This window comes from Quercus lobata, chromosome 3 (assembly GCF_001633185.2).
Source record: "Quercus lobata isolate SW786 chromosome 3, ValleyOak3.0 Primary Assembly, whole genome shotgun sequence".
NCBI lineage: Eukaryota > Viridiplantae > Streptophyta > Magnoliopsida > Fagales > Fagaceae > Quercus > Quercus lobata.
This window is the reverse complement of record NC_044906.1, coordinates 21,558,638-21,568,480: the sequence shown is the minus strand read 5'-3', so window position 1 is coordinate 21,568,480 and position 9,843 is coordinate 21,558,638. Positions and strand designations below refer to the sequence as shown.

General features: G+C 40.4%; 1 long non-coding RNA gene across 1 annotated transcript; it reads left to right on the top strand.

Moving 5' to 3' along the window:
* Positions 1-238: 238 nt before the first annotated feature.
* Positions 239-810, top strand: LOC115979579. The gene is made up of 2 exons (XR_004089101.1): positions 239-334; positions 461-810. It is a non-coding gene; the product is annotated as an uncharacterized LOC115979579 (long non-coding RNA).
* The last annotated feature ends 9,033 nt before the right edge of the window (positions 811-9,843 follow it).

Here is a 9,843-nt window from a genome sequence, read left to right as displayed (position 1 = left end):
TAAAGAGTTAAGAGCATCCGCATTGGGCTTGTTATATGCCAAATGTAAGGCACATTTGGCATACAAGCCCAAAAAACACCAGCAACGGAAAGGCCATATGCTAAAATGCTAAAAAAAATTTGACATATAGCTACAGTACCATCTTAAATGTAAGATGGTACTGTAGCTGAATGGTATAAAAAAAAATTATTTTTTAATCCTTTTTAACCCGGGAATTTCTCTCTCCTGTATCATTATTTCTCTTCTTTTCTCTCTCTTCCTCCTCTCATTCTGCTCTCTCCTCTTCAAACCCGAAACCCATTCAATTTCAATACTTCCTTCCTCTCTATCTCAGGTCAGTTTGTTTCCATCAAAAAAAAAAAAAAAAAACTCAGATCAGTTTGCTATGGATTCCGATGGGTTTGTTATGGATTCCTTCCTCACTCTTTCTCTCATCTCACATCTCTCTTTCTCGTTCAAGGTTTGCACTATAGCTGGGTTTGGTTCATGGTCACAGCATGGAGATCGGTGGATCGGTGTGTCGGTGAATCATGGGTCAGGTGGTGGCGCGGGTTTGGATCGGTGGAGATTGGTGGGTCGCTCAAGATCGCCGATGATGGGTCGCTCAAGATCGCCGATGAGAGTGGTGGTGGTGGTGGTGTTGACTGTTTTTTGACCGTGGTTGCAAGGTTTGCTTTTGACTGTTTGGTGTGTGAGACAAAAATATTGTGGGTTTTTTTTTTTCTGTTTTGGTTTGGGTGTTAGGGGAAATTCTTGATATAAACGAAAATTTGTGTGAATTAATGTGAAAGTTGATTGATTTAGATTTGAGAGAATGAACCCAATTTTTGTGAATCGTTTGTGTGTGTGTGTGTGTGTTGGCTCGATTGATTTGGAAATGGAGTCCGATTTTTTTGAATCGGTGTGGATCGTGGCGGGTCGTGGTGGGTTGTGGTGGCTCTAGGGCTGAGGATTGGCGGGTTTGGAGTTTTGGGTTAATCTATGGGTTTGATTTTGATTTTAATTTTGTTAATCTATGGGTTTCTGGGTTTGGATGGCCATGAGTTTGTGGCTGGTGTTTCTGGGGTTTCAAGAAAACGAATAGTTTGGGTATGTTCTTCGTGGTGGTAGTGGTAGCAGCAGTTGGTTGCAGAGGTTATTTGGGTATTGGGTTTTTGTTTTTATTTGGGTTTTAGGATATATTATTTTATTATGTAAAAATATTATTTTAATGAGTAGGATAGGAAAATAAAAGTTGGGATGTTGGGTATATTGAAAAATGGTATGGTATAAGTAATAAAGTAGCTTTTTGGTATGGTAAAATAAGATAGGATTTGAGATCCGGATGTGGATGCTCTAATAATGATCCCAAACGAAGAGCAGTAAAAGTTTCTCAATTCAATAGCTGTGAAAAAAAAAAAAAATCTCTTTTAATATGTGTACGTCGCTTTACTATTGTTTAGGCGAGGATGAGTAGACAAAAGGAAGTCAAATGACTGCTTTCACACGTGGTTTGGTTTGGGAAATGACAGTCCGTATAGAGTTTTTTTTTTTTGAGAACAGGTCAGAAATTTTATTAAACTAAAAGGAAGTACACGTATAAAGAAAAACTTGTATAAGTCCAAAGCCAACTACATGCAGCTGGCCATAAACTGAGGCTACACTACCGTAGCTAAGAAAGGACTCATACTAAACAATTAACTCAGTAAAGAAAACTTGTATAAATCCAAGGCCAGCTACAAGCAGCTGGCCATAGACTGAGACTATACTAACGTAGCTAAGAAAAGACCCATACTAACCAATTATCTCTGAGACGCCATCAGTTTTTGGTACTCATCTAGTAGACTCTCTGCACTGTTCAAGATAGTCCTTGGGTAGGTTTGTTTATGTTCAAAATAGAACTTATTTCGGGCATTCCAAATAGACCATGCCACTGTAGCCCAACGTTCAAGGTCACGTTGATCTAAGCTTTGCACCATGAACCCGAACTGTAGGAAGAAATCCTGAGCCTCATTGTTGCACTTCTGAATCTTTCCCTTTACCAATGCCCAAACATTCCTGGCAAGTGGACACTCCCACAAAATATGCTTCGTGGTCTCAGGTTTCTGCTTACATAAACCACACACCACCTCAACGTGAACCTTCCGTCTATGTAGATTGGCCCGAGTAGGTAAGCAGCCCAAGCATGCCCTCCAAATGAAATTTCTGACTTTTGGAGGAACATTCAAAGTCCAGATTGTCTTCCAGGTTGACTTGTCCAACCTAGCCTTGGAATGCTCCACTACCTGCTGTTGCTTTAGTTGAAGTGCAACATGGTAGGCGGTCTTTACTGAGAAGGTCCTTGCCTTATTCTCCATCCAAATGAGGGAGTCCAGAGCTTGGAGATTGTTGAGGGGGAGAGCTAGAATCTCAGTCCGGGTTCTAGCCGTGAACAATGCGTGAATCTTGCCTCTGTCCCACTGTCTTGTGTCCTCATCTATCAAATCACTAACTTTCAACTCAGGAGCGGGTTCACCGTTGAAAACAGGGTCATGGGACAGCCATTTGTGCGTAGTGACACCAGTATGCTTTCCGTCTCCAATTTTCCATCTTGATCCCGCAATGATCACCTCCCGAGCAGTTAGAAGACTCCGCCATACGAAAGAAGGACTGTGTCCCAGCTGGGCCTCCAAGAATGTGTAGTTAGGGAAATAACGTGCTTTGTACACTCGATAAAACAAAGACTGAGTGCCCTGAAGCAGACGCCATGCTTGCTTGGCCAACATTGCAAGATTAAAAGCGTCGATGTCCCGAAAACCCATACCTCCTCTATTCTTGTCCGTACACAACTTCTGCCAGCTCACCCAATGGATCTTTCTCCCATCATATTTCTGTCCCCACCAATAATTGGCCAAGGTCGAGTTGATAGCGTCACACATTGCTTTTGGAAGCCTGAATAAGCTTATGGAGTAAGTTGGTATGGACTGCGCAACTGTCTTTATAAGTATTTCTCGGCTAGCCTTGGAGATGAATTTCTCCTTCCATCCTAACACTCTCTTAGCAACTCGCTCTTGGATCTCTCTAAACGTGGTTGTCTTAGCTCTAACCCCTACCATTGGCAAGCCCAAATACTTCTCGCAATCCGTCATGATTCTGGCTCCAAGCAAACTTCTAATCACATCCCGAGTGTCCTGTTTGGTGTTTCAGCTAAAAAAGAGGGACGTTTTCTGTCGGTTAATGGCCTATCCAGAAGCCGATTCATATTGAGCAACACTTGGCACTCTTGGACCGTTGCTTGACAGAACAGTAGACTGTCATCGGCAAAGAGCAAATGTGAGATGTGCACTCCATGCTGACAAGATACAACCCCTGTAAGAGACCGATTCACTTCCGCCCTTCGGAGCATTGCAGACAAACCTTCGGCACAAAGTAGGAACAAATATGGCGAGAGGGGATCGCCTTGCTTGATTCCACGAGAGGGTTGGACCAAACCACGAGGCTCTCCATTGATAAGGATTGAGTAAGAAGCAGTGCAAACCGTTTCCATAGCCAGTCGTATCCAGGTATCATCGAACCCAAGTTTGCTCATCATATTCCGTAAAAACAACCACTCAACCCGATCGTAAGCTTTGCTAATATCCAACTTCACCGCCATCTGACCTCTCTTCCCCTTCCTCTTATTTCTCATCCTGTGTAACAACTCAAACGCTACAGTGGTATTATTAGTGATCAAGCGATTAGGAACAAAGGCACTTTGAGCATCGGAAATAATATTAGGCAATATTAATTTAATGCGGTTAGCCAAAACTTTAGAGAATAAGCGTGATACCACATTGCCTAAGCTGATAGGGCGATAATCTGAGATGTATTGGGGCTCATTCTTCTTGGGGATAAGAATAATGTGGGTATAGTTCATCTTGTGCAAGAGGTGGCCCGAGTTCAAAACAGAAAGAACATCTCTAACCACATCGTTCCCTACAATATGCCAGTATTTTTGAAAGAAGAATGGGGACATACCATCAGGGCCCGACGACTTGGATGGGTGCATTTGGAACAAAGCACGTTTTATTTCCTCTGGTGTGTAAGGTTGTAGCAGTTGTTGGTTCATGTCAGGGGTTACTAGTCTTTCTACTGGGTCCAGAACAGTCTCCATATTACTTGGCTGTGCTGAGGTAAACAAGGCTTGAAAGTACTGCTTTGCTGCATTTGCAATACCATCATCTGTGTTGCACCACTCATCATCGGCATTAAATATTCCTGCTATGTGATTTTTTCGTCGCCGTTGACTTGCCCGTTGGTGAAAGAATTTGGTGTTCTTATCACCAGCCGGAAGCCAAATGGACCGTGAACGTTGTCTCCACGCCACCTCCTCATGGTACAGTAAGGAGTTTATTTCAGCCCGTACACCCCGAATGGCCTCATTGTTCTCCGCCTTATTCTGGTTGGCCAATTCTTCTAGTACCTTGTGCTTTTCTTGGAGTCTTGACTTAGTGTTCCCAAAAGCCACACGGCTCCACCTTACCAAAGCTAGTCTGCACTGCTTAATCTTTTCAAAGAGTTGAAACATTGGGCTCCCCTCACACACCAACCCCACCCATGCCTCACGGATGGTGTCTTCACATGCTGGGTGGGTCACTAGTTTCTCCTCAAACCTGTGTGGAACTTTCTTCCTCCTTGTAGATGTATTTAGGTTGTGAGTGGTAATCATAATCGGGACACGATTGGAGTAAGAAGAGTGGAGATGATGGACCTTAACATGTGGGAATTGGTCCCTCCATTCCAGCGTGGCACAAGCCCGGTCCAAGTGTGCTTGAACAAAGTTGTCGCTTTCCCGTCCATTACTCCATGTGTAAATATTACCCTGGAAGCCCAAATCAATCAAGGAGCAGTCAAATAAAGCTTCCCGAAAATCCATCATAAGGTGTAGGGGTTTTGGGATACGCCCCTATTTTTCTTCCGATACCAAGATTTCATTATAGTCACCCACACACAACCACGGGACCGAGAAACTAGAAAAAAGATGGCGTAGAAGTCGCCATGTCTCATGGCGCCTATGCTCTTCTGGTTGACCATAGAAGCCAGTCAACCTCCAAGGTGAGTTACTATTATAAAAAATAAGAGCATCAATATGGTTTGGGGAGTAGGTCTAAATATGTAAGTTCGTTTCATCTTTCTAGAGCATTGCCAATCCTCCACTTCGACCCTCACACGAAACTGCCAACATTGAGTGGTAATGGAGGTCATTCTGAATGAGTTTCATCTCTTCAACAGTTTGCTTTGTCTCAATAAGAAACAAAACATTGGGCACTTTCTCCTTTACCAAGAAGGTAAGGGCATTCACTGCACGTTGGTTCCCAAGCTCCCAACAATTTCAGCTTAACACAATCATTATACTCGGTGGGGCTGGCCACCAGCCTCCACCGTTGATGCAGTTTTGTCCGAATTATGTCCTTCAGACCGAGGACGTTTTCTGGGTTCCTTAATGCTTGTACACTCTGTGCTAGTCTAGGCTTCAAGTCTGCCTCGTTTTACTCCAACCCCATCTTGGTTCACGTTAGTGGTTTGCATGGTTTGCATGGGAGGTTTCATGGGCCTAAGAAGCTTTTTCCACGTACCCTCTATATTGGCTTTTGCATGGGCCACCTTTTGTGTACTTGGTTGCACTATTACTTTGTCATGCATCACCTCAGCCAAGCCTACAGGGTCTATATGTGATTGCATGTAAGAAATAGGTACACTGTAAAGTCCTCTGTGCATGTCCGTCACCTCACTAATGACTCCCCCCATATCCGTGGGCCCTAGTGCTTTAGTTGCGTTAGGTGTATTGTCACACCCCATATCCGTGGGTCCCATTACTGATGTACTTGCCTTTGGTGTATTGTTAATTCCCACTAAATTAGGAATGATATCCTGAGAATCATGCTTAAGCATATTCTCATGCGGATATTGCGTGATGGCCATAATATCCGACGAAGGATTATTTTTACCAAAATTAGCATCCTCCTCTGTCAACGCTATGACGTGGTTGGTGTCCCCCGGAAGCCTGGTGACGTCGTGGCCGTTTAGCGGTGCCTTATTGTTGCCGGTCTCCCCTGTCGTAGCAGTGTGGCTGTCCGGTGGGTCATTCCCTGTCCTAGTTTCTGTCGGACCAGTGTTTCCCATAGCTTGCCGCCGGAACCCCGCTTTCAGCCAGTCCCCATAGGGTAGATCTTCCTCCTCATTAACCTGGATGTTGCATTCCTTGGCCTCATGGCCGATTTTGCCACACTTGAAACACAGACCACAAAGCCTCTCGTATCGGAAAGCAACCCAGGCCTTGTCTCCCTCGGGGTTGACTACCGGGCCGCCTCTTCGAATCGGTTTGTCCAGTGGAAGCACCAGACGGACTCGGAGAAAGCGTGCCTGATCCGTGGTAAGGGCCTTACTGTCAACTTCGACGACTTGTCCCAGGCTGTTGCCAACCTCCAGGCTAGCCTCAGCATTGATGAGATCAAAAGGCAAGCCCCAGATTTGTACCCAAATAGGTAATCCAGTGAATGTGACTGATCGCGCCGTCATGCCCCGTTCCCAGCGCCTTAACACCAGGAGTCGATTATCAAAGCTCCAAGGTCCGTTGCTCACGACCCACGATACCTGACTCTCCAAAGCGAACTTAAACTGGAGCAAACCGTCGCCAACCTCGATTATCTTAAGATCCGATCCCATCTTCCACACTGAACGAAGGAGGTTCTTGGCGGCTCTCAAGTTTAGCGGTCGGGGTGCTAAAAATTTTCCAAGAAGGCTGAGAGAGCACTCTTCTAGGGTTTGAGCCCTTCAGTCCGTATAGTCTATAGAGTTGTTAGTAAACCTTCATGGAGGATTCCTTGTGTAGAATTACCCAAAATGTTAATTTTATTTACAAAAGAACCATAAGCAATTGTTTTTAATAATAATATGCACACTTTATTTGAGATCTTAAAAAATTGTATATATTAATCTATTATTTTTTTATATAATAGTAATTAATATATATATATATATATATATATATATATGCGGTAACCTTGAATGGTATTGAAATATTTTATTTCAAATTCAATAGACAAACTTGAATAAGGTATATTCAAAGTTGTCAAAATCGGGATCTTATGTAGGATTGTGAGAGTTAGGTGGGATCGTTGATCGTAGGATCGGATTGTGAATCATAAAATCCTATATTATTTGAGAAAAAAAAAATACACATTGGCATGTTAAATAATCACATAAATTATACATTCATTGATATAATTACCGTACATCACTACATCCATTTGTAAGCATCATTTAAAGAGGCCAAAAATCTCAAAATGTGACACTTTATTGAGATATTTTTTATTTGGTCCAACTGTCACTCTCTCTATATTAGAGTGGAAAAAAATTAGTCTATTGAGATTTTATTTTTCATTTAGGTCCAACTGAGTCTTTTGTCAAGTTAAAGAAAATTACAAGAAACCAAGGTCGTTTGAGATCAGAATCATATGATCCTACCAATCCTGAATGATCGCAAAGATCCTTGAAAGATTCAGATCGTTTTGAGCAGGTGGGATCGTAAGATCGTAGGATTATAGGATCCAGAGCGGGATTTTGACAACCATAGGTATATTAGAACTAGTAGTTTCTAGTACCAAAGGAGAAAAAATTGTAAGAATTTAATGATGAAATATTCAATTAAGCAAACCCTAAAACAACCATGAATACCATATCGTACAAGGGGCCGAAAATTCATAGCAAAATGATAAAAAGAGTACCCACCAAAACAAATATACAGTGCATTTCCATACAATACATTGTGTCTAACAAAATAGTACGTTTGGATACTGCTTATTTTACTGAAAATAATAAAAAAATATTTTTTAATTACTGTTCATTAATAAAAATATTGTGCATTTACCTTAATATACTGTTCATATCCCATAAATACTGAAAGAGGCGCTGGAATAATAATAATAATAATAATAATAATAATAATAATAATAATAATAATAATTAAAAAAAAAAGACGCAAGGACGTTTTCATCCCTATCCAAACCAACACTAAAGTCGCATACTTTTATGCTGAGCCACGTTTTACTATGCCCCCAAAAATGTTCAAAAAGACATTGGATCTGTTTGGATAGAACTTATTTTGCTGAAACTTAAAACTGAAAACACTGTAGCAAAATAATTTTTAAATGTGTGAATAGTGCTGTGGGACCCATTTTTAATGAAAAAATTGATAAAAAATGAAATTTGTGGGTCCGTGAACAGTGCACATGTGCACTGTTCACTGCAGAAAGTCAACATTTGCGGTTACTGTTCAATGAACAGTAACCGCTACAGTACCGCTACAGTACCGTTTGCCTCTCTTTTCTGCAAAACGCGTGATACGTAAAAAAAAAAAAAAAAAGTGTGAAACGCAAAAAACACAACGCAACGCTCAATACAAACACACAAAAAACGTTGCGTTTTCTGCGTTTCACACTTTTTTTTTTTTTTTTTTTTTTTTTTTTTTACGTATCACGCGTTTTGCAGAAAAGGGAGGCAAACGGTATTGTAGAGGTACTGTAGCGGTTACTGTTCATTGAACAGTAACCGCAAATGTTGACTTTCTGCAGTGAACAGTGCACATGTGCACTGTTCACAGACCCACAAATTTCATTTTTTATCAATTTTTTCATTAAAAATGGGTCCCACAGCACTATTCACACATTTAAAAATTATTTTGCTACAGTGTTTTCAGTTTTAAGTTTCAGCAAAATAAGTTCTATCCAAACAGATCCTATAGCTAGTTAAAAGATAGGACCATTTTGTAAAGCATTATTGACTGGCCCCACATGTGTCATTGCCTTCCTCCTCCAAAACATCCTCGTCCTACAATTTTTATAAGTTTAGTCCAATGTGTGTGTTGGCACGAAGAAATTTGCCAGTTTATTTTATTATTTAATTTATTTTTATTATTATTTATGAATTTTATTATATTTTTTGTTATTATTTATGGGTCATACTGTACTATTTCAGTTAATTTTTACCTTTATTTACAGTACTTTTAGCAATTTTTTTAAATTTTAATAAAATAAGTAGATCTCAAACATACTCTATATATTAGCTTCCTTTACTTCATCTTTTCAATTTGCATTTTTCTAATATTCTACTTTCTAGCCACCTTCTAAAAGACTTTGTCTCTCCATGCAACAAGTCTTTCTCAAAGTTTCACACTAACTCTCTTCAACAAAGTAATGCTAAATATCACAACAAAATTCACAATTTGTTCACCTAATGTCTATTTGGCATGATTAATTTTGTCAATTAATTTTACTACTATTCATGAGTCCCACTGCAATTTTTGATACTATTCATAGACTTCACTGTACTATTTCAGCTAACATTTACATTTATTTATAGTATTTTTAGCAAAAAGTTTTCAATTTTAGCAAAATAAACAGATCCCAAATAAACCCATAGTAAGATGTGGACGGTGAAGTTATAAACTTATCACTTTTATTTTACCATTCACAACTTATCACTTTTATTTTACCATTCACAACTTATCACATAACAAGCCGTGAGTTTTGTTCGGTTAGTATCATTTTTGCTCGTCAGTATCTCTATTCTTTCCTTTTCTTCTTCTCCTTTTTCATTTCCATTTTACTTCACTTTCTATTTATTAAGGCTGTGTTTGTTTTGGGTGAAAATTACTTCCGGAAATGCTTTTCCGTAAATGCGAGTGTTTGGTTGCGCATGGAAAATAAATTTTCCGGAAATGCTTTTCAGTTGACTGTGTGTTGGGGTGTAAAATGATTTCCGTTTTTATTTTACCTTCAAATATCATTTTCCGGAAAACAGAAAGAGAGCTGAGTAAGAGTGAGATCACGCCCGCGCGCAGAGAGA